We start from the raw sequence: 25,697 nt of genomic DNA, 5'->3' as shown, positions 1-25,697 counted from the left end.
TAGGATTCTTTGTTCAATTTCTGTAAAGAATGACATTGGAATTCTGATTGGGATAGCGTTGAATCTGTAGATTGCTTTAGGTAGTATGGACATTTTAACTATGTTTATTCTTCCAATCCATGTGCATGGCATGTCTTTCCATCACTTTATATCGTCGCCGATTTCTTTCAAGAAGGTCTTGTAGTTTTCGTTGTACAGATCTTTCACTTCCTTGGTTAAATTTATCCCAATGTATTTTATTCTTTTTGTTGCCATCGTGAATGGGATTGAGTTCTTGAGATCTTTTTCTGTTAGTTCATTGTTAGCATATAGAAATGCTACTGATTTATGTATGTTGATTTTATACCCTGCAACTTTGCTGTAGTTGTTGATTATTTCTAATAGTTTTTCTGTGGATTCTTTGGGGTTTTCTATAAATAAGATCATGTCGTCTGCAAACAGCGAGAGTTTTACTTCTTCATTGCCTATTTGGATTCCTTTTATTTCTTTTTCCTGCCGAATTGCTCTGGCCAAAACCTCCAGTACTATGTTGAATAAGAGTGGTGAATGTGGGCACCCTTGTCTTGTTCCTGTTCTGAGAGGGATGGGTTTCAGTTTTTGTCTGTTGAGTATGATGTTGGCTGTGGGTTTGTCATATATGGCCTTTATTATATTGAGGTACTTTCCTTCTATACCTATTTTATTGAGGGTTTTTATCATAAATGGATGTTGGATCTTGTCGAATGCTTTCTCTGCATCTATTGAGATGATCATGTGGTTTTTGTTTCTCATTTTGTTAATGTAGTGAATCACGTTGATTGACTTACGGATGATTGTTCTTTCCTTTTGAAACACTTTTTTCTTGAGGTTTTTGAGACGGAGCAGCAACCACAACAACCTGCCTTATTTTCTTGCTGTCTCATAGGCTTCAACTTTTTAGACTCCTCTGCTGACTCCTCCTCTATATGATCACGAAATGCCGGCTTGTTCTAATAGCCTGTCCTCAGCCATCCTCTCTTCTCTATCTAGACTTTCTTCCAGGTAATCTAATCCATCTCCAGCCTGGCCTCTCTGCTAAGCTCCATCCTCATGTCGCTACCTCCTTAATCTGTACTTGGATGTCTAACAGGCATCTCAATATGAGCATGGCCAAAACAGAACAGAACCATTGACTTTCTCCATGCGCCAGAATTCCCTCCTCCACAATTCTTTCCCATCTACCCAATAAGGCACCAAAACTGACTCAGTCTTAGTTTTTCCTCTTTCATCATAAGCACATTCCAGTCCAAAACTAAGTCCTGTTGATTGCACCTTCACTATAAAACCTGAACTCAAAAGCTTCTATTTCCAGTGCTACCACGCTGAGCCAAGCCACCATTGTCTTTCTCCCGCATTATTGCATCAGCCTCCTGACTGGTTTCCCTATATCTGCGTTGTGACCAAAATTCCATTCTCCAAATGGCATCTAGGATGATAATTTTAAAGATCTAACCAGATCTTGTCATCCTATGACTAAAACCTTGCAAAGACTTCCAAGAATGAACTAGAATAATCCTCTTTATGATGACCCACAAGGTCCTGTCAATCTCTCAGTATTCACTTCCTTCATTGTTTTTCCCATTGATTACATTTCATTTACATTGGCCTTCTTTCTGGTTTTTAATCACTCCCTAAGCCCATTCCTGTTGTCTCAGGGATTTATACTTGCTGCTCTCCTACTTGGGGCACCCTTACCTCAGACTTTCACCTGACTGACTGTTTCCCATCATGCAAATCTCAGCCCAAGTGTCTCTTCTCTCAGAGGCCTTCCCATGCAAGTCTCAGTCAGTCACTTGCACATGATTTTCCTCTAGTTATGTATCAGTAGCTGAAGGAACCTTATTTATTTACTTTCTCTGTCTTCCCTAACTACAGCATAAACTTCTTATGATAGGAGCCTTTTTTATTTACCTCTCTCCATCCAGCTCTTAGAATTTTTCCTGGAACATGGAGGGAATTCAATTAGTATTTATTGAATGACTGAATATAGGTAAAGTTGCAGATGTGGCCCTGAAGGACTATTTACTATTTATAAAACTTTTCTTGATCTCATAGCTAACATGATATTTTAGCTGAAAGCAGAAGTTGGGGATATTTTGAACTGAAGAGCCACTGATGCAAGCCTCTTACCACCACTCAGAGCAAACTTACAGGGATGGGCTGAATAATCATTGCAGTGGCTTCCTGACGGGCTCCCCCTCTGTTCGTACTCATAAAAAAATAGCTAAGTATCATTAAAGATAGCAAACGATCGCTATGTAATTACACTGTCAGACTCGTGACCTATGCTAAGCAAATCAGAAGATTTCAGATGTGATTAAAGGATTTTAAAGCACTTATGCTATTCTCTGGTCTTAGGAAGGAAAACACTTGAATGGAATTTATGGAAGAAAATGAAAACAAGATAAAATTTTTGTGTATAGGTAGTATATGCTAATTGAATAGGAAATACTACTGACCTTGTCTGAATCTCAAAATTGGTTAAATAAAATATTCAAACAGTCTAAATACCTGAAAGGTAAAAATGTGATTTGATAAAAGTTTCATTTTATTATTAATTGCTAAAGTGAGAAATCGATCTATGAATTTAAATAGTTTCCCCTCTGCATCACCGTTAACTATGATTCATAGCAAATTAAATCTTGGTAGGGCCTTTGTGAATATCTTCTAAATTATAAAGACTTGGTAGATTTAAAGGTCTGAGCTGGTTTCCTCAAAAGGCTTAAGTGGAGGATAATAGAGGTCATGATTAGCAGAGAAGGAGAGGATTTATTAAAAAAAGGAAAAATTACAGCTCCAGAAGCCTAGAGACCTTACTTTGGACATTCAATTATTTTGGTAGAACATAATAAACTATGACTTGAGGGGGAAGCTATCTGTTACAAATCTATGTACTTTACTGGAAGCGTGAATTACCCAGGGCTCTCCAGTCCTGGGGCCAAGGCTTATTGACTTAGATTGTATATGAAATAAGATTACTTATTTAATAAGTTTGGTTATTTATTTTTCATTTTATCCAGACAGAATGGAGTTCAAGAAATAGGGAATTAGATAGATCAGCAATTAAACCCTGGAGAAATAAACAGTCCTGGAGGTACTAGCTAGGTGTAAGCTCAAACAGACCTGCGCAGCTCAGCAGGGAAGGGAGGAGACTAGGAAGGTAGAGGCAATATCAGCAGGCAGATGAGATCAAGAGCCTGGGAAGGCAGACTCAGACAGCACCAGCATGCGAGAACCACTGAGACCTGAGAGCATCAGGGTGCATCAGTGGTTCTCCTCCCCCTGCTCTGTATCCTGCCTAGACGTGGGCTTGCCTGCACCGGCCAGGTACCAGAAGGAGGCCAGAGGATGGGAGGTGAATTCAGGCCCCAGATAACTCAAATGGGTCAGTCTTTACAGTATCTTCCTGTGCCCAAGCATAGATTAATTAAATTGTGACTGACTTTTTTAAAAGTGGAAAACTTGGTTTCACTCCTTTGTATGGTCAACAGATATTTCATGAGTTCCTTCTCAGTACTGCTGACAGTGCTAGGCACAGGAAACATAGTCTATATGTGTATCAGCAGCCTCTTATTCCTGAGGCCACTGTGTGCATGAAGGGTCAAAATGGTCATAATTTTACACTAACCAAAAAAAAAAAAAATACAGGTGCGAACTTCCCTAGATTCCCCAGCCAGAGAATTTCTCCTATCGCCGAACTTTCATAGCAAAATATCTGCAGTTTTCTAATTACTTAGTACTTTCTCTAACTATATTTTATTATACCTAACTCAACTATTAGTTCCTTTAGAACAGGATTATTGATTACTTCATTTTTGTATCTCCCAGAGTGAGTGTATATAAGCAAGTATATAGATAAAACACATATAAAGTAATGAATATATTCAATATATGGGGAAGTATATTAAACTATTAATAGTAAAATTGAGAGCTATGAAATTATGAGTGATTATATTCTTTCTGATTTCAAAAATACTTTCTAAATCATATACAAGGAACATATCTTACATAACACACACCATAAAAGTTACTAAAACAAAGAACAGAAAGTAAGACATTGGAATAGCAAATGTGTATTTCAATTATGAAGTAAGTTTATATTAAGGGCTGTACACATGGAGTTTTTGTTTTAAATTATTGTTTTGGCCTGAAGAAGCAATGGAAAGTTACAAATATGTCTCCAGTTCCAAAATAAAGCTGTTTTCTCTGAGCTCTGACCTGCAACCTTGAAGCTGAGAACAGCAGATCAAAAACAACTATATCACTTCAAAGAAATGAGAAAAAAAATCTGTAACTCTATCCATTCTCCAATTCTTAGAAAACAGGAAAAGAGTTAAGAAAAGCATAGTTTCTGGGAAATATTTGGCTCCCTATTTTCTCTCAAGAATGTACTTCATTTGCAGAGATGAGAAAAGTTGAGAGTTGGAATATAAAAACTATCACCTTATTAAGTGATATTGGTTGCGGTTAGGGAATGCTTGTTTTGAGATGCAAATAAAAATGTATCACAGCGCTTGAATTTAAGATGGAACTAAACAGGATGTGGATCAAACAACGGGACTTTTCGTGAGCAAGCCTTTGCCGTCAGTCCCAGTGGAATCTAATTTGAAATGCCAAACCTTTAATATTCTACCTCATATTTACACGGTGCTACTGCCATGTGCTTTATTCTCCCAGAGTGCCCTCACCGAGGGGAGGAAAGCAGGCGCAGTGGGAGAAGCAAGCTAGCTCTAAGCCACTTCAGGACGCAAGGCATCTTGCCACCACAGTCTGGGAGGGATCTGCTCGGTTGGCCAACGGCACCTTCTGGAATTGCTGCTGTGGTAGAGCTCAAGGATTCTCTGCTTCATCTGAGTTTCCAACAGGAAATTCAAAGGTTGACGTGACAGGGATCACGCATGACTTATTTTTTCTGTTCATGTGTTGCTGCAAAAGAATCAGCACTCTCTCCTCTTGAGCTCCATTTACCAGGCTCTGGGATGATGATGGAGAAGCTGGCCTTCAACCATCTCAGCTACCAAGATAACACTCTCATGACCTAAAAAGGAGGCACCTTTATGTTCAACTACTGAAAGCTCTAGTATTAGTTTAGTACTTGAGATGATGTTATGCAGTGATGAAATCATTATATTTGATAGCTTTGAAAGACACAGATTAATTTTTGCCACAGAACCTAAACCTCTCTAACCCTAGACTTAAATGCAAAGAGAGAATATTCAGGAAACATTCTTTCTCAGAGGTTGCATTTTCAACTGACCCACACTTGAATATTTTTAAAAATCTAAACTTCTCTATAAAGCCCATGAATCTCTAACAATCCTGAATTCCCTATCTGCATTGTAACCAACAGATCTGGACAAGTAAATTACTGTTAGCATTAGATTTCTATTTCAATTAAAGTATAGGATTCCTCTTATCATAGGAAGTTAAAAAACAAGTATCAGATATAAAACTTTGAATTACAAGTTAAAAAGACACGTTACATATGTGTTACACTAACTATTTTTAATATAATTAGAGATGTCAACCTTTTTCTTAATCATTGCTGGTTATTTCTCTCTTGATCTCTTTTGATTGACCAAAAGATTTAATAGTTTATTATAAAATGTTATACTCATTACAAACAGTAGAAAAACATATGTATACTAAAATAGATTTTAACTAGGAAGCCTTAGCCCCAGTTATATGGTTAAATAAATTAATCTCAAGTATGTTTAAGCAGATTTATCTAAATTAGGTTACTGTTTGCTGTTTAGATATATGCCCATTAAGAAATATAAAATCAAATAACTTGATTTAAGAAATTCTAACAATATCTATTTGGCATGATGTAATTTTTCCTGTTTGAAAAATGTTTAGTGAATACTAGCACTATAATTTATTCTAAATGGACTTGATTCTTTTACAAATTTTTAACTAAACTACACTAAACATAATCAGATCCCAGAGGACAATAACATAGTAAAGGTCAGCTTGCTTGGCTTTAGAATTCTATCCACAATTCTCCAGTCAATATCCAATTATAAGTACATGGGAGAATTTCAACTCTGCAATTCAATTTGAAAAAAGAACCCATTAAAACAATAACGGTATTAAGCTAAGATCAACTACAGACCATATAAATGTTTTATATTAATAGAACAAAAAGAAAAAATGTCATCAATGGAAGTACTTCGCTAATCACACTAAGTTTGTCCCTTCCTCAAAGTTATCAACATTAATAAACCCAACAGCAACATTAACAAAAGTGTCCTTTAAATAAAATTTCATAAAATAAGGTCACTTCCTTATAATTTAAGCTTAAAAGGGAAAGACAAACAAAACACAAGTATCATTCTTTTACGTTTTTGGTCCATAAACACTAATGGAAGTCAATATCACTTCAATATAAACAATTCAGTACGTGCTACAATATAAAGACATGGACTATATGGTCTAATTTTATCAAAGTTATTCACGGACAATCTCTCATATACTCGAATGTCAGGTTCCACAATACGGGATTGTGTGTAACTCTCCTACTGTCAAAGTCTATTTTCTTTTTAGAAACAACAGATTAATATAAATGTGACTTTTCCAAAATGAAAGTGATTGGGTAGCAAATAAATCTGAATTCGCCACCATGTACTCTATTTGAAAAGTGGCAAGAAGCCAGATAATTTCATCGCTACTCAGAGAGAGAATGCTTTGTCCACTTGCTATCTGCTCACGTGCCCTGGACCTATTCTTCGGAAACCAGTTCAACCCCAGTACCTCTGCCCTGGCTGGTCTCCCCAGCTCAGCTCAGCCTCCCTGATCCTACCCCTTTGGCAGAGCTGTTTATTTCTTAACGCCAACTGGAGGTACCATTTATAGAATACTTGCTAAGTGTCTAATTCCCATCAGAACCCTATTGGCTGATCCTGTTATGATGCCTCCTTTATAAATGACAAACTGAGGGTGGATAGGTTAAATCATTTGCTAAAGGACAAACTGGTAAGTGGCAAAGCCAGGATTTGAACCTACGGCTCTCTTGCTTCAGAATTTGTATCCTTAACTCATGGACTCCCTTTTAATTAGATATGATTATTCTTTCATTGTTAGGTATGGTCTTAAATTATAGCAGAAATCCTTTTCAGTTTTTTGAGGGGGAGGATGTCTCTGTCGCTTTGTGGAAACAAAAGTTTAGCTGAACCCACAAGTAAAAAGATCTTTCATGTCTGCTTATTCAATATAATATTATTATAACCATAAGAATACGCAGAGAGGGGCCAGCCTGGTGGTGTAGTGGTTAAATTTGCACTCTCTGCTTTGGTGGCTGGGGGTTCACGGGTTCAGATCCTGGGCATAGACCTACTCACTGCCCATCAAGCCATGCTGTGGTAGTGTCCCACATACAAAGTAGAGGAAGATTGGCACAGATTTAGTTCAGCAACAATCTTCCTCAAGCAAAAAGAAGATGATTGGCAACAGATGTTAGCTCAGGGCCAATCTTCCTCACCAAAAAAAAAAAAAGAAGAAGAAGAAGAAGAACACTCAGAGAAAGGGGGTTGTCATGCAGGAGTTTAGTATCTTTGGGAAGGTCAGCACAGTTAGTTTCAGGTAAAGTGCTCACTGAGTTGTTTCCGTTGAGGAAAGGGAAGAAGGTTCAGTGGCGACACTAAATTCCATGCCCTTCCGTCTCCCACTCCCTCCTTCCTTTCCCCCTTCCCACATGCTTACCTGGGTCACGAAAGGCATTCTGAAAAATCGAGAGGAAAGTAATGTCCGGATTTCAGGCTGCTCGGATGCACGCACACATTCAACTTGTCTGCCTACGGACTCTGCTTTCTAACAACCCGCCCTCAACTTGACCTCAGGGAGTGATTAGAGGGGGTCTTTTCCCTACCTTCATTTTCACCTGTTATTCACATGTGAGCAGAAAGATCCTTTTTACCTTAGTTGTTGGGCTGAACTTGCACCGGAGACAGTTTGTTGCCCTGCTTAGTCACAGACTGACTGTCGGAAAGTCAGCGCCGGCTCACCTGTGCCGGAGGTTGCAGCCAAGCGCCGGAGGAGGGGCGGGCAGGCTGGGCTTGGCGCCTGGCAGTGCCCCTCCGCGCGCTCAGCCAGACCAAGAAGCTGCTAATTATTACTCCTTTTCGCCCCTGCAGGGCAGTCTTAGAAACCTGAGCCACTCCCTGTGCCTCAGTGCATGTTGGGAGTGTTTACTTTTTCTTAGGAGCAGCTGATAGGAACGCTCCTTTGCTCCCAGTCACACTTCTTGAGAAGCGAACTGACCTTCTGGTTAACGCTTTACCCACTGAATGGGACTCGTTCTAATCTCTACTCTGTAATCTAGCCAGATGATCGAGAAATAGTCCTTAGGAAATGACACCACCTAGGACCAAATGTCATTATTCACCTGTCTTTGTTTAAAAAATTTTCTCTTTCAATTGGAAATTTCTTAAATTTCTTTTTCTTGTTCTTTTGTCACCTCCTTTCCCTACCAGCGCCTTTTCACCCAGAGCAGTGGTTCTCACCGCTCAGGGCCACCAGAACCCCCTAGGTAACTTTCCTCATCCAGTTTCAAAAGGGGCACCGAAGACTTAGAGACCCTCAGTTGACAGAAGATGTGGAAATACCAAGTGCTTTTATTTACACACGCACACACACGCACTTTTTATTATCATTGGTACTTTAGCTGTTTGCTATGTAAAGCAACTTTTTTTTGATTAAAAAAAAAAATAGGTTATTTTACAAGTGTAAACCTTAGAGTCCTCAAAAGGAATTCAGTCTAATTCCTATCAGTTCAGCAGGCACAGTTGATTCCTGGCGTCCTTCGAGTTCAAAGGTCAGATTCACAGACTGGCTATCGCTCTAGATTTGCAGGTTAGCTGTTTGATAGATGTAGCATTTTAAGGATTCTCTCTGTTCAAAATATCAGTTCATCTATTTAACTTGTGGTGTGTGGAGACCAGAACCGATCAGATTTATCATTTTTGGGGGCTATTTTAATAAACTGAACAGAATCAGGCAAATGAGCATACTAGGTCACAGTCAAAGCTGAGGACACTGTGACTTGGTATTACTTGTGGGTATTAGTTTGACGGCCATGTTGGCCCCACCATCTCCTGCTGGTATGGACTGACCTTTGAATGGTGACTAACAGGACCTGCCGTGTCTACAGCTCCCAGGTTCCAGAACATCTTTGTCGAGTCCATGCTCCACCCCCACTATCTGTGCTCTATGGGCCTCGTTTGTTTATTGTCAGTTTCAGGGCAACCTTGTTTTGCATTTTTTATTTGCAAGCACCCTTGAAGCCTTTACTGTAGTTTCTAGTTTGCAACTGGTTTCCTTTAGTTAGAGGCTCAGTGACTTCTTTTGTTTTGTTTTTGTAAATATGCAATTTTTACTTTGTAATACAAAAAATATATAATGATACATGTGCAATGTGGAAAATTTGAAAGTCACAGACATGTAGAAGAAAAAAATCACCTATAATTCCAACTCTCAAATATAGTTAATATAAACAATTTGGTGAATGTCTTTATAAACATAGTTTCTCTTTGGTTATTTACCAAAATGCTGTTACATTTGGCTTATTGTTTTATAACTGCTTTTATCATGTAAAACGTATTATGAACAATTTACCATATGTCAGTCAGGTTTTTTCCTTTTTTTCTGCAATGTGATTTTAACTAGCTGTACTGTACTACACTATATGGATATAGAATTATTCATTTAATCATTTCCCTAATGTAAGAAATTTGTACTACTATGAACAGCACTGCAGTAAATGCTTATACAGAACTGCACACAACCACCATTTTTCCTTTTAAATACATTTCAAAAAATGAAGTAGCCAGATGAAAAGGAATGTGCATTTTTAATGAATTTCTTTTTTAAAAAGTGTCAATTTTATATTCCTAGGGTAACTTCTTGATTATTATTCTTCTAAACATTTACCAATTTGAAAGGGAAAAAAAATCGTATCTTATTTTAAATATGTAGATTATTAACCCCCTGTAAGATTGAACTCTTTCTTTAGACTTACCCTGTATTTTTGCTTTTTTGTTTATCTTACTCTTTGCTCATCTTTTCTGTATTGGTTTATAAGATCTCTTTATATATTAAGCAATCAACTCTTCATCATATATGCTGTGACAATATTTCCCAGATATTGCCTTTTAATTTTGTTTATGGTAGATTTTTGACATACAAAAGTTAAAAAATTTAAATAGTCAATCTATTAATATTTTTCTTTATTGCTTATACCCCAGTGTTAAAAAACTTTCCCATCCTTAAACTATACAAATATACATATATATTTTCTTCTAGCTTATTTATTTAGATATTATTTATATATTAAATTTAACATTTCAACCCATCTGGATTTTATGATGTTAAAAACTGTGATATTTAAATCTAACTTACTTTTTCTAAATTATTAGTCTATTAACCAAGTAGCATTTATTAAATAATTATAGATTATGAACTTCACAGGGCAAGGACTATGTCTTCTTTTTTTTAAAGATTGGCACTTGAGCTAACATCTGTTGCCAATCTTCTTTTTTTTCCTTCTTCCTCTCCCCAAAGCCCCCCAAGATATAGTTGTATATCTTTGTTGTGAGTGCCTCTGGTTGTGCTATGTGGGACGCTGCCCTGATGAGCGGTGCGGTGTCCCGCCCAGGATTTGAACCAGGGAAACCCCAGGCCGCCGACATGGGGCCCATGAACTTAACCACTTGGCCTCGGGGCTGGCGCCCAGAACTATGTCTTATTTTCTAGTTTATCCCCAAAGCTTAGCACACTGACTGGCGGGCTCATGGTTGCTCAGGCCAAATGTTTAATAGTCACTCCAGATTCCTTTTTTCCCCTCCTTCCACGAGCAGTCAATTGGCAAGTCCTGGTGTTGTATCTTAGTCTCTGCATCTCCGCCAGCCCCCAGATTAGGCCAGCATCACTTCTTGTTCAGATACTACAAATGGGCTCCTAACTGTTCTCTCTGCCTCCATTCTTGTCGCACTGCAGCCTATTCTCCACCTGTCGCCAGCATAATCTTCTACAAGCAAAAATCAGATCACAATACCACCCCTGATTTCTGCTGGTTGCCCCCGGCATCTGGGATAAAATCTAAATCTGAACTTCTTCCCATGGCTTCCAAGGTGCACTTGACCAGTGCTTCCCCAACTCTTTGACCTCATGGGTCCTCTGCTCCCCTAGTCCTGACTCTATGCTTGCTGCCCTGCTTTGATTTTTGTTCCTGGAACAGACCAAGCTGGTTCCTGCCTTGCTGCCTTTGCCCTTGGTCTTGTCTCTACCAAGAAAGCTCTGCTCTGACCCAAGCTGGTTTCTTCTCATTATTCTTTTTTTCCTCAAATGTTACCTCCTCAGAGAGGCCTTCCAGGGCCCTTCTATTCAAATAAGGCCTACAGTCTTTCTGCATCACAGTCCCCTATTTTATTGCATTAATGGCAATTATCAATGTCTGAATGCATTTTACTGTTCTGCTTATTATTAAATGTGTATTTATTCTTTTAGATGATTTTCTTATTTTACATGTCCTCTCATTAAAACGTAAGCCCTAAGAAAACAGAAACCTTGCCTTCTAGATACACTGCTCTGTCCCCAGTGCCTAGAACAATGCCAGGCCTGTGTCAGAGGCTTAAGAAACTTTGATTCACGAACAGATAATGATGGCTTACTAGATATGTATTGAGTAAATAAATATAGATCATACTTTTTTTGTAGCTTGAAATGACACTTTTATAAAGTACTAAGGGCATATATAATTTTGAACATGGTTCTGTAATTTATGTTCTGTTCCATGGACCTATCTAGCGATACTGGCATCAGTTTTATATGATTATAGCTTTATAGTGCTATTTCATAGCTAACAGTGTAATCTGATCATCATTTTTTTCTAAAATTTTCTTGATTATTCTGGCCTTGTGATGCCATCAATAGCTGCTCACTATAGAATATAAATGATTTAGTTTATATTTAGTGATTTCACCATTAACCATTGTCATTGGCAATTTCTCCTAGGACAGTAGGCTAATCCATATCAGCAACAGATCAGGAAGAAAAGCTCCTAAAAGTAGACATTTTGCTTGGTTACTGCCTTCTTTTCGGGTACTGAAGTGAGTGCTGGATTGATTGCAGTTGTGGCTCTGATTCGTTCATGTCTCCCTGAATCCTTTGGAAGGATTTTCCTAACTGGTTTTCTGGACTTGGCCATGTGGCTTGCTTTGGTCAAGGGGTCAGTGCCAAGTGATATAAGCAGAGCCTTGAAAATTTGTTGTGCACTGGGCTTAACTTTGGTTTCTCTTAAAGCCCTGAACCACCATATGAACATGTCCGGGCTAGCCTGTGGGATGATGAGAGACCCTTGGTCCATTTGCCCCAATACCCCAGCTGACAGAGACACTAAGCTAACCTGTAGCTAACTAAACACCCATAAATGAGTCCAGCCCAGAACAGCCCGCATTGCCAACCTACAGAGGTAGGAGCTACATCAATGGTGGTCATGTTAAGCCTCTAAGTTTTGGCATGGTATGTTTTAGAGCACAAGCTAACTAACATTCTGGTGTGTTATTCTCATGCATGCCCAGGCACACACACACACACACACGAACATGCATACACACAAATATGTTGTTAATTAGAATTCAAGGGAAATACTTGGATCACCATGTGTTCCTAACACAATTCTGCTGCAGGGCTGCAATGACCCATATAAATGGAAAGAAAAGGAGAAAAAAAGAGATATGAATTATCATTAGGTTGGGTCATTTCCACAGAACACTGAATCTCTCCTGAAAGAGTTTTAGAGATGATTGTAACGTGAAGAAAATACACAGAGAGCAAGAAATTGCCTGATTCTAACACTGTGACCCAGCTGCCATGGGCCACTCATATTCATTTGTTTCATGGCCTCATACCTCATTTCCTATCTGAGGCTGTACTTAAGGCCTAGGCTGGCACTAGCTGAAGTAAATAAAGAAGCAGAATAGCTTCAAACATTGATAGGATTCCAGTAAAAACCTAACCGAAAATTGCCTCAGTGAGGAAGCCAGGCATTCATAATGAGGCAACGTGATACATTGCTGTCCCAGTATGAAAAGCTTAAAACAAATATAGCTTACAATTGGGAACTTTGCCATAGAGATCTTAATAAATTACAGCAATTATAACATTAATTCTCTACGAAAAATCTCAACATTCATCTTGAATTTGAAGAATAAACCATAATTTCCTGTTTAGATTAGAAATACGTAATTGCTTCCCTCTAAAAACAAAGACTTTAGAACTGTGATTTTTTTAAAGAAATTTCTTTGCTGAGAAAAATAAGATAAATGAAGAGAAATCCCCTTTGAAAATTCCCCCAAAACTTTAATCAATGCTGCTGCTGATCATTAATAACTTTTAGTTAATGCATTTTTAAAAAGCCTCAGCCTTCTGTGGTTATTGTTGATGGGGTTCAAGGCAGGCCACCCCAAGATATGTCACTCTGACATGCGGATTATTTCAAGCTAAAGACAATGAAGGCTCAGAAGACTCAGGAAGAACTCTTGACCTCCCCCAAACTGCCTAAAAGAATTGAACATGGAAGACCTGTTCCAGGAAGGAGCTAATACCGTAAGACAACTATAGCATAATGTAAAATAGGTGTGATAGCAAGGCACCAACAAGCCCATTTTTTGCCCAGAAAAACCTGTTTAACAAATATTTGCATTTCCATCTCCATGTATTTTCCTCCCCTCTGAAATCCCAAACCACTACCCCCACGGCCTCCTTTGTCTTTAGCTGAAGATAATATTTAAGGTGGCAGCTTGGAGCAGATGGCCAAGTTGATCAGTTTTCCTGAGTTCTCCCATGTATACATGTTATAAGGCCTTGTTTGGTTTTCTTCTGTTATTCTGTCTCATGTCAATTTAATTCATTGCCCAGCCAGAAGGACCCAGAGGGTAGAGGATTTGTCTTCCTCCCTGACATTGTGCATTCTGTAATTACACTGTATGGCTGAACAGTGACTTTTGAATCAGGCTATGATTTGTCCTAATGTTGGGGATAAATGCCACACAACTACTTATACAACCTGAACAATGAAAAGTAATTATATCAGTTGAGAAGTAAAAGAAATGATTTCCATTTCTAGTGCATTTTTTTCTCCTTTAAGAGCCAGTTTCTTATCTTTAATATAGACTGTTTTCTAACAGTGTAATGTCCAGTGGAAAGAATTCAGCTTATTCTATCATTGAAAAATTGCAGTGTGCGAGGCAGGTGCAGAGATGGTCATACAAAGACTAATAAGACAGTCTCCGCCCTCAAGGAGGTAACAGTCTTCAACATCAAGATGGACTCCATTCAGTATTCTCTGCCATAGGACAGAAGAGATTTAAAAGCACACATACCTTCCAAATTCAGTAATGGAGAGAAACACAGGGTATAATGGTGTTTTGGTAAATTTTAAGAGGTAGGAGGTGAAACAGTTTTTTAACAAACGTACTCTTTAAATGAGTGGACAATCATTTTCAATAAATGAATTTGCATTACCTAAAAATTTGAAAAGGGAGGAGCTACCGAGATACTTCTCTTTCTAACTATATCTGTCTATCTATATATATGATGACAGGTTTTGTCAATATTATAACAGAGTGAATGCAGAAACAGATATGAGAACCCAGATGATTTTATTAAGTTAGATATCAAAGAAATGTGCAAATTGTAAAACAGTCACACTCGCTTCAGTATGTTTTTTTTGTTTTGGAAAATAGTTATTTTTCATAAAATCCCTTGTATGATTAACATGTAATGTATTTATTTTTTTAAACTAAATTAATAGATAAGTTTAAATTTGTTTTCTCAGTTTTAATTTCTAAAATAGTAAACATGGATAAATATAATCCACATAAGCAAAAGTTCTTTGGGGTCCTCAGTCATTTTGAAGAGTGTAAAGGGGATTCAGAAACCAAAAAAGTTAAGAATCGGTGGTTGGAAACAAAGAGACGGGTGAGACCTAGAGTATTAGACTTGGTAGTAATTAGGGTTTAGTTGGTGATTTAAACATGCATGTGGATGAAATTGCCCAGAAAAATTTTATAAAGGGAAAAGAGAAGGCTCCTAACTAAATCCTGAGATTTAGCTTCTCAACCTGTCCAGTCTCCCTCATGTACAAAATGCAGACAATGTTCTGTGCATCGTTGTAAACGAGTTAGCATTTGTAAAGCTCTTGGCGCAGAGGGGGCACTCGATAAACAGTATTTCCTTTTTATCCCTCTTCTGAGAGATAATATACGGTTAGTTCCTTAGACATTTCCCAAGTGATGACTTAGTCCCGCTCTCTCAGTTTTCCTTTTGCTGGAGCAAATGGAGAGGGGGATGAGAGCCAGGAGAATGTCCGATTAGACAATGCAGTCAAGGGTGAGTGTAGCATGGCATCTACCCTTCCTGTCCTCATAGGTCCAGCAGCCCCTGCCGTCCAAGGTGACTGTTTCATTACTTCTTTTAAATTGAGTGTAAGTATTCTAGCCATTTGTCAGTGTGGCAGAAAGAACACAGAGACACTGGCATCAGATGTGATTGAACTCTGGTCTTGCTCCATACCAAATGTGTGACCTTGGGCACTTAACCTCTTGGAGCCCTAGTTTCCTCATCTGTAAAGGGAGGACCTGGATAGAGACCTCAGATGGGAGTCATTTGATACAAAGAGATGCAAGTGAAGCACTCTGTGCCCTGCATATAGTAGTTGCTCAATAAATGGCAGCTGTTATTGCTATTTACTGAAGAGTGAGGAGGAGAGGGCAAAGATCTCAAAAACAAGAAACTGATGCTTCCAAGACTGATGTTGTGAGTTATAACTGAGTGTGGGCGCTAAGGGAAAATGAAAGTAGACAGTGAACAATGAAAAACAACTATTTTAGAAAAAAATTCAGAGCCTGAAGTTTTTGTATTTCCGTGATGACAAGTATCCATTTTAATCCTTTCAAAAAGCATAGATATACATATCTATGTCTAATGTCTATATCTATATATCAATATCTATATCTATATCTATATCTATATATCTATCTAAGTGACAACCATGAACTGAGGGCAACTGAAATTAAGTGTGGGATGGGGAAAGAGTAGGACAAGTGGCACAAAGCAAAGCCACGGATTTCTAGGTGACAGATGGAGAGAGAACTACGAGAAAAGGCAAGCAGGCTGGACAGGGCATCTCCACGAATTCACAAGTTCAAAGGCTGCGATCTCCAAGGCCTATGTTCTGCAATTGTGGTTGTGCTGTTGTGTGCCAGGTGGTTCCCTTTCCTTAGCGTCTCTTTATAGGTTATGAATTTAAGGTTGATTTCTTTTCCTACAGTGCCTTGAATACATTGGAGGCAGTGCGGCACCATAGAGAGTTCAGGCTTTGGAGCGAGGCAGAACTTGATTTGACTCTTAGCTCTTCCAATTGGGGAAAACTAATTAAGGCAACCTACGTTATTGAGTTCCTACCATGTCCCTGATATTGTACTAACTTCTGATGATGATAATGAGCAAAGACACTTATAATCCCTGCTCTTGTGGGCCTCAGAGTACCAAGTGAGAGACAGACGTTATTTAAAAACGACACTAACAAATGTGTAGTTACACACTTAGATAAGTTCTGAACTCCATTATAATTTAAAGGGGATGAGGGAAAGAGCATTTTAGTCAGAAGGAACAGCATGTGCAAAGGATCTGTGGCAGGAGGGAGCAGGTAAAATTAAAGAAACTGAGAAAAAGCTGATGTAGCTGAAATAAAAACAGCAAGAGGAGAATGCAGAAGCCTCAGTTTCCTTGTCTGTAAAATGGGGATGATCCCACGTAGGCTTATTTTATAGATTAGTGAGAGCATATGATACTGCCCAACCAATAGTGGCTACTCATTAAATGGTGGCTACATTATCATCAGATGGTTGTCGCAGTCGTGAAGACATTTCTTGAATTACACAATGTCAGATCAACCTTCTCTACTGTCTTAGTTGGGCTGGCTCTTTATGACTGACCACTGGCAGACAAATGCACCTCAGTGCCTGAGATGCCTGCCAGACCTGCAGTTAGGGGAGAAAGCGAGGGGTTTTCTTTTGGTCTTGAGCTATGGAGATGCCTGTCAGTGAGAAAGGGAAGGTCAGAAAGTCATGATGGAAAGGAAAGAGGGAAGGAGTCAAAGAAACTTGATGTTCTGGATCTTTTCCCCCAGACATGTCCTGAAATGTGACATTCCATTCCCCTAATCTGTCATTTTCTATCCTTCAGGCAAAGGTTCCAACCTTCCAACGTGTTCCTGCAAGCAAACGTCTGAACGAGGAAGCCACTATAGAAGGATCTTTGGCAGTGTCAGTGGAATTCAACTGCCAAATGAGGTAGTCTTGCCCATCTGCTGCCTTTTAAATGGACCCCAGAGAGGGAGCCCCTGTAGCACTAACAGCCTTGATCCAAACCCTGTCTCCACTCCTGACTTCTCTGTGTCTTAGTTTCCCCATCTGTGGAACAGGAATACTAATGAAGAGATAATATGTACTTCACAGGGTTGTTGTGAGGATGAAATGAGAAAGCACAGTGAGTGTGCAGAGCCTTTAGAACAGCTCCTGGCACAGAGCCAGCACGTGTGAGTGTTAGCTGTTATTTTAATGCCTGAAGCAGCTGCGGGTTTTGCTCTTCCCTCCTCCCAACATATACACATGCACATCATATACATGTAGAAATATAAATAAACACACGCATACACACACACACAAGGCTTTTATGATCTTGATTTCAAGATGGGGCCAGCCCCGTGCCCAAGTGGTTAAAGTTCTGCTAGCTCTACTTTGGTGGCCCAGGTTCACAGGTTCAGATCCTGGGTGTGGACCTACTCCACTCACCAGTCATGCTGTGGAGGCATCCCACATACAAAATAAAGGAAGACTGGCACAGATGTTAGCTCAGGGACAATCTTCCTCAAGCAAAAAAAGAGGAGGATTGGCAACAATGTTATCTCAGGGCGAATCTTCCTCGCCAAAAAAAACAGATGGATATAATCTTCTTGGGTTTTGTATACAATTAAAAGGCTTTGAATTTAATGAATTTTCAAATACTGTAGCTATTAAGGGCCACAGACAAAAGGAAAAATGTTTAATTTCTAGAGCATCCTTCTAGGGACTAGTTTTGCTTCCTTATAGTCAATGCATGAGGTAGAAAGCAGTGGGAGAGGATTGTTTTCGGGGTGCCTCTTCTTCCTCTTCCTAATTTCATGTGTGAACATCAACCCACATCAATCTTACTGGCTGCCCCATCCACTGGCACCCACCTCAGCAAAATTAGGGCCTGGGGAAAAGGTAAAGAGACAGAGGGTAGAGATGGGAGTTGAGAAACCCTTGCATCATTTTGCAGGCAGTCTAGCTTCCTGCATCCAGACCAAGGTCCTGTAACCACCTGTGCTTGCAGAAGGCTGAGCTCTTCTAGGCCGGAACTCAAGATGTGTTTCCAGCCTTTGAGTGCACATGAGGGGATTAGCTAACACCACAGCACCTCCGCTCCAAACTCCACATCAGGTGTCATCCGAAGCAGTGGGCTGGCTTTTTTAACTTCAGGCTCCTATTGGTACAGGTCTCTGGGATTTGAACCTTAGAAGCTCACATTTTCATTGCAATTTTGTAGCCAGCGGGTTCCCTTGTTCCTGTCGATCTCTCACTCTGAGTCTGGTTTCTTTGCCGTTATTTTATAAAGTTGGGGAACTTCAGGCTGCAGGAAGCCATGCTCAGTGATGCTGAAGCTGCAGTTCTGGAACACACATCACCAGTTTCTCTTGTCTATACGTGTTACTACTTGACCTATTTATGGCTCGTTATATTGCAAACTTCACGTTTTCTCTGCTGCCACTGAGAGTTGCCATGTTCCTAACTTTCTTTGCTCTGATCATTTGTCTTAACCCAGAAACTGCTATAAGAGGGGATGTGGACACTCTCATGGGGGTAAAATATGGCTCAGCATGGGGTAAATGGTAACGGCCATATTTTGCTGGCATTTATTCTTTAACTATGCAGCGCCAGAACTCAGCCCAGCAAAATCCCTTCTAAGGTCTTCTAGAGTTCCCTAGGGATTTCAACCCAGTCCTCCCATATTCTTCTCCCTGACCCCATCCGCAACCACTTCCACTTTGAGACCACACCACTTCCACTGCTGCTGGGTTTCTTTGTAGAGAGGCTGATGTCCAAACAGGTGTTTTATCCTGAGGCTTTCAAAACCATCCTCCCCAGAGGGGCTGTAGTGGCGCACACATCAGTGAGGAGAGGGTCCCTGCTCTCAGTCACACTGCCACCAGGTCCAACTTGTACTGTTCATGTCCAAGGCCTCAGAGAGTCCTTCCTGAGAAGGCAGGCCCTTCAGCTGCCACCAACAGTCCTTTTCTTCACTGGCCTCAGTCACAAATCTAAGGAGTAAAGTGGAGACTTCTGGTTTCTGGTCTGGCATGTAAGGAACTTGGCAGTCACCGCTCTGCCCTAACAACAGGTAAAAAGCTGAACAGACTAAAAATTCAACAGTCGCTCCTAGATCTGTAAAAGAAGTGAGATCACAGGGCAAATGGCTCCCCCCAAATTGCAGAGACCGCAATATGGAGAATCACAATTTACCAGAACAGAAACCCACCAGCAAAAACCCCCATGGGAACCAGTGCTGAGGTAGGAAAACCTGAACTGAGATGGACAACTGCGGCAGGCTCAATGTGGACAAGTCTGAGAGTTAAAAACTACAAGGGCACCTAGTTATCGGGGGTCCCTGTGCTTTTGGAATTTTACCTCCAGGAGCTCTACCAGGTCCTGGCAGTAAATGTCAGGAAACAATCCCTTCGTGCTCCTGGCAGGGGGAGGGGACAAGGAGCCATCTTGAAATATACCAGAGCACTCTGCCCTTCTCAACAAGGCCTGCCCTCAGGGGAAACTAGTACACCAGAGCCTAACCTGCCTGGCAGTGGGAGGAAAATACTCAACTCCAGCCCCTTCTAGCCATCCTGTCCCACCTGAGGAGGAGGGAAAACCAAGAAGCTTGTGTGAAGTTCAGTTCAGAGGCGTAGGCTCACTGAGAGACTGAGACCTAATCATAGGCCACAGAACACTGCCCCTCCCCCATATCTCATCACCACATTGCTAAAGGCCAGTTTACTTCAGTTCCTTTCAGCCAGTTCATCACATCAAGTTATCAAGAAAAACTACAAGGCATACTAAAAGGCAAAAAGTTGCTCGAAGAGGTTGCATCAGAACCAGAGTCAGATGTGGCAGGAATGTTGGAATTATCAGACCAGAAATTTTAAAACTATGATTAATATTCTAAAGGCTTTGATGGAAAGAGTAGACAACATGCAAGAACAGATGGGCAATATAAGCAGAGAGATGGAAATTCTAAGGAAGAATAAAAAAGAAATGCTGGAGATCAGAAACACAATAAAAGAAATGAAGAGTGACTTTGATGGGCTCACAGGTAAATTGGATATGGCTGAGGAAGGAATCTCCTAGCTTAAAGATACATTAATAGAAACTTTCAAAACTGAAAAGCAAAGAGGAAAAAAAGACTGTGAAAGTCAGAGTATAATATCCATGAATTGTGGGACAAGTACATGTAATGGGAATACCAGAAGGAGAAGGAAGAGAGAAAGGAAAGAAGAAATATTTGAAGTAATAATGACTGAAAATTTCCCTAAATTACTGTCAAACACCAAACCACAGAGCCAGGAAGCTCAGAGAACACTGAGCAGGATAAATACCAAAAAGCCCAACACCTAGGCATATCATATTTAAACTATAGAAAATCAAAGATAGAGAATAAATATTAAACGAAGCCAGAGGAAAAAACATCTTACCTATAGAGGAGAATGTAATAAGTATTACATCCAGCTTCTCCTCAGTAACCAACCAAATAAGAAGAGAATGAAGTATTTAGAATATTGAGAGGAATGAAGTCCCTTCCTCCTTCCTCTGATTCCTCAAGCTTATTGACAGACTCTTCTCGAGTATAAATCCCTCATTCAAGTTAATTCTGTGGTTCGTCTAGCAATTCAGTAGATAAATTGGGACTAAATGCTGACTGAGCTGCTGAGTCAGTTGCCATCAAGTATATATATCTTGTGTGTTGCAATGTGCTGTGCTACCAGTGTCAGCAACAGAGTAGTCTGCAAGAAAATAGAATCCTGGCTGCCAAGGGTCTTTATTCTAAGAAGTTTAGTCGGAAGTTTTAGGGTATAAAAGAGCCAGCCCCCTGCATGTGTAGTGGGCTGATTTTTTTTCAACAATTTGTTATAAAAATTTTCAAGTATATAGAAAAGTAGAAAGACTTTTATAGTGAACACCCATCCACTAACTGCATGGATTGTGCAATTAACACTTTGTTATACTTGTTTTTTAAATTACATGTCTATATAGCCATCCTTCTATCTATCCATTCATCATCTTACTTTTTGATCCATTTCAAAGTAAATTATAGAAATCAGTTTGTTTCATCCCTAAACACTTTTGCATGCATATCATTAATGTTATTAACTAGAATTCAATATTTGTGTATGAACAAATTTGTGAGTGAAACAAATTTGTGAATGAAAGCCATTTGTGAATGAAACAAATATTGGGTTTTTTTCTTTTTAAGGTATAGCTTACATACAGTGAAATGCACAAATCTTAAGTTTTCCGTTGGATGAGTTTTGACAGATTCATACACCAGTGCAACCCAGCCCTTTATCAAGAAGCAGAAGTTACGCACACACCAGGAAATTCTCTCGTATCCCTTCCCAGTCTACTCCTTCAGAGACAACCACTGTTCTGATTCTTTCTCCACACACATTAGCTTTGCCTGTTCTTGTACTTCACATAAATGGGATCATATAATGAGTATTCTTTTGCATTTAACTTCTTTCACACACTATTTCTGTGAGCTTCATTCCAGTAGTTGCTGTTTTCAGAAGCACAGTCATGCACCGCATAACGATGTTTTGGTCAACGATGGATCGCATACATGACAGTGGTCCCATAAGATTAGTGCCATATAGCTTAGGTGTGTAGTAGGCTATACCATCTAGGTTTGGGTAAGTATTCTGTGATGTTCACACAAGGACGAAATTGCCCAACAATGCATATCCTGTCTTTAAGAACATGACTGTGTGTTCCTTTTCATTACTGAGTGATGTCCCATTGTATATACCACAGCTGATTTGTCCATTCTCCTATTGCTAGACACCTGAGCTGTTTCCAGTCTTTGGCAATTAATGAATAAAGCAGTTCTGAACAACCTGTACAAGGTATAATCTGGATTTATAAAACTCTTCTTACATTCCTTGTAACCACTATTGTCTATGTATGGCTGACTTCTAAAGTGGTATCTGCCCATCGACTCCAGACTCTTCAATCCAGCTGCCAACTCAACATCTCCACTTGGATTTCCAATAGGCGTCTCAAACCTAGTGTCTGAAAGCAAACTCCTGAGCAGCACCCACCCCAAACTGTAATTTTTCCATCTTAGTAAATGGTAAATCTCCCCTTCCAAATGTTCAGGCCACAGAACCTAGAGACAGCTTCATCTCCTCTCTTCATCCAATCCATGGGCAAACCCTAGTTGTTTCTATCTTCAGAATACATCTAGGACGCTCCAACTATTAACACCTCTATGTTACGGTCTTGTTGGAGGCATCGTCTCACTCATGGATTTTGGGAAGCTTAATAACTGGTCTCTTGCCTCCATTCTGCTCCTCCCACACTGCCTATTCTCAGCCCTGTAATCAAAGTGCTCCTTTTAGAGCGGGTGTTATAGATCACCTTTTAGATCATGTCATTCATGTTGCTTTAAAAAGCTCAAATGGCTCCTTATTTTACTCAGAGTAGAAGCCAAAGTCTTGAGAGTGGTCCTCAAGGCTCTGTGCAGTCTGGCTCCCCATTATTCACTGACCACGTTTTCCAGTTCTCTCCACACTGCTTGGGTTTTCTAGCCACTTTGGCCTCCTGGTATTACTCAGCGTGTTTGCAGAGGCTGTTCCCTCTACAGGACATACATTTTCCCAGATGAGACATACCTATGGCTTATCTCGAGTTTATGCTGAATTGTCACGTTCATAGAGATCTCTTCTCTGACCACCCCACTTAAAATTGCAGCCCCACCCCCAGCCGAGCACTACCGCTCTCCCTTCCTGCTTCATTTTCTCCACGGCCCTTACAGCTCTTCACTTTTCTATTTGTGTATTGTTAATCTCCTTCACTTGAACATAAATTCCATGAGGACAGGGATTTTCATCTGTTTTGTTCCCTGCTGTACTCTGAGTAGTTGTAATCGTGCCTGGAATATAGCAGACTCTAAAAAATATTTGTTGATTGCTTAAATTAACAAATGAATGAATATATCAATAATTAAATTTACTTTGGTCTACATTATTAGGTGAAAGACAAGGAGCTAAATTTTATTTTAATGAGTCCTTAGAGTATTAGGCCCTTTATTACAGAAAGGAGTGCTATTTACTGATGATGGATTATTTTGCAGCAAACATAAAGTTGAGTACTATTCCCATCCACGAATGTGAGCATCTTAGGCCAATTCCATATTTGGGGGGAAAATTTTAGCCTAAAAGACAAGATGCTCTGATAGAAAGAGAATTTTAAAGGGATGATTTCCCTTGAATCTTAACAAAATTGAGCCCTTTTCGCACTGTTTATTTACATGGGACCCATTAACAAAATGGTGATAATATCTTTCTTTTTTCTACTTCAAAACGGCATTGTCAGAATAAATAGAAGAGTTTTTAATAATTCTTTAAGGGTCTTTTTTTTACATTTATAGAAGTGTTTTTAATAATTCTTTAAGGGTCTGAGAGATCTCCTCAGAGCATCTTCTTGCAGAAGCTCCTGTTGATTCATGAAGAGGAGGCCCAACCTTGTGGCCACTGCACACCAGGCAGCCACAGGGCCTGAGGGAATCAGGGCAGCGACTCAGGTTCTCCAGGTTCAGCTGGCCCTGGGGCACCGCAAACAGACAGAGCACGGTTCTCAAACTTTAGCGTGCATCAGAATCACCCGAAGACTTGTTAAAACACGGACTGCTGGACCCCAGTCCCCGGGTTTCTGATTAAGTACTTGGTGAAATCCGGCCACTTGTGTTTCTAAGTTCCCACGTGATGCTAATGCTGCTGGTTCGGGGATCAGACTTTGGCATAGAGCATTGATAGCGGTTTGCTGCTTCTCTTCTCCGTGGTTGGGTACAAACCCCTCCTTCATCCTCACTGCTGGACCCCAAGCCCAGGTTCAGGCTCCCTTGCCTTCACATCAGGGCCCCTGCAGGTGGCTGAGGGAGAGAGGGACTCTAGTGATGGAAGGGAGTAAGCTCAAGTCTCACTCTTCCCTGGCTGAGCTTTGCTTCTGCAGCTATGAGGGCTGGCATTTTCTATCCCTCACACGTGGTGATGACTCCATAGAGGCACTCGACGAAAGAATTGATTTAATTAATTCATTAATTTCTCACAGGGAGAAAGAGAGTAAACTGAGACTGGGAATGGATCAAGCCAGGGGTCCTGAAACTCCCACATACACTTGGGATGTTTACTTAAAAATGCAGATCCCCCACTGCCAACACCATCACCTCACAGTAGTGCTGATGCATCAGGTCTAAGGTAGTTTAAGAAACAACATTTTAAATAAACACCCAGATGATGCGACCTTGGGTAATTAGGGGACCAACTTTGAGAAATATTTCATTAAATAATTTACAAAAACTAAAAAAAATAATAATTTGCCCAAGTCCACCCAGATAATAGCATACGTGGAACAGAACCGTGTCTAATTCATTGAAATAGGTTCTTGAGTGCCTACTATGTGCAAGCAATGTTCTAGGCTCTGAAGATGCAATGGTTCACAAGACAGATTGAATCACCTATGCCCTTTCAGTTATAACGAGCCATCTCTTTCTAAATGAGTCTGATGAAGAATTGAGGTGAATTATGCTTTGCTGTGCTTCTATTTCAGCCACCGTTATTTAAGAAGATAACAATTATGGGCATCAATTACAGGCATCCATTTAAAAATATAATAGTAAATAGCACTTCCTCTAAGGCAATCCGATTACATACCATATAAATCCACATCATACGGCACAATATAATCGAATGCAATTCCATACAATACATTACAGTGCAATACAGCAAAAACAACGCAACGCAATACTATGCAATTTCTCACCGCAGCCGCAGTGCAGTGAGGTTAGCGGCAACCTCATCTCGGGTCTTGGCCTGAGGCGCCCCCTCGTGGCAGAAACTGAAATGCTTTTTAGTGGAGGCTACAGTCGCGCTTTACGTTGGATGAGAACTGTCAACCGACGCCTGTTAGAATGGCGAGGAGCTGGGATCCAGCTGACTGCTTTAATATGCAGCAGAGGCCATGGGTTGAGGGGCTTTCCTGCCACCTGAGCTAGTGACAAAATAATTAGTCATGCTGTCCATACTACCGACTGTTTTCATCATATTCTTTTGATTTGTGACAAATAAAGGAAGATTAGTAATCAGCCTTTTCTCCAGCCTGCAGATAGGAGACTGGAGCGGCAAATACAGGAGTGGTGGAAACTCTGTGAAGGGTTAACATAATAGAAATATTAAAATGGAATATATATAATAGAATATAGTGGAAATAGAAAAATCTGTATCCTCTAATATAGAGTTATCTTCTTCATGGTGGAGAGCAGCTGCTCCTATG

The 25,697-nt window shown here is 39.9% G+C and overlaps 1 protein-coding gene across 13 annotated transcripts in view; it reads right to left on the bottom strand.

Moving 5' to 3' along the window:
* Positions 1-25,346, bottom strand: part of RASSF6 (Ras association domain family member 6) — a 71,676-nt gene extending 46,330 nt beyond the window's left edge. For 2 of the 13 annotated variants that reach the window (XR_011437090.1, XM_005608720.4), the window contains exon 1: positions 7,934-8,181. The gene's annotated coding sequence lies outside the window, so the exon portion shown is untranslated. Of the gene's footprint in view, positions 1-7,719; positions 8,182-25,187 lie in introns of those variants that run through there. The other 11 variants (XR_011437091.1, XM_014738821.3, XR_011437092.1 and 8 more) reach the window with 10 other exon arrangements.
* Positions 25,347-25,697: the final 351 nt, after the last annotated feature.

This window comes from Equus caballus, chromosome 3 (genome assembly GCF_041296265.1).
Source record: "Equus caballus isolate H_3958 breed thoroughbred chromosome 3, TB-T2T, whole genome shotgun sequence".
Lineage (NCBI taxonomy): Eukaryota > Metazoa > Chordata > Mammalia > Perissodactyla > Equidae > Equus > Equus caballus.
Note: the sequence above shows the minus strand (reverse complement) of the source record. Positions and strands in the feature narration are given on the sequence as shown.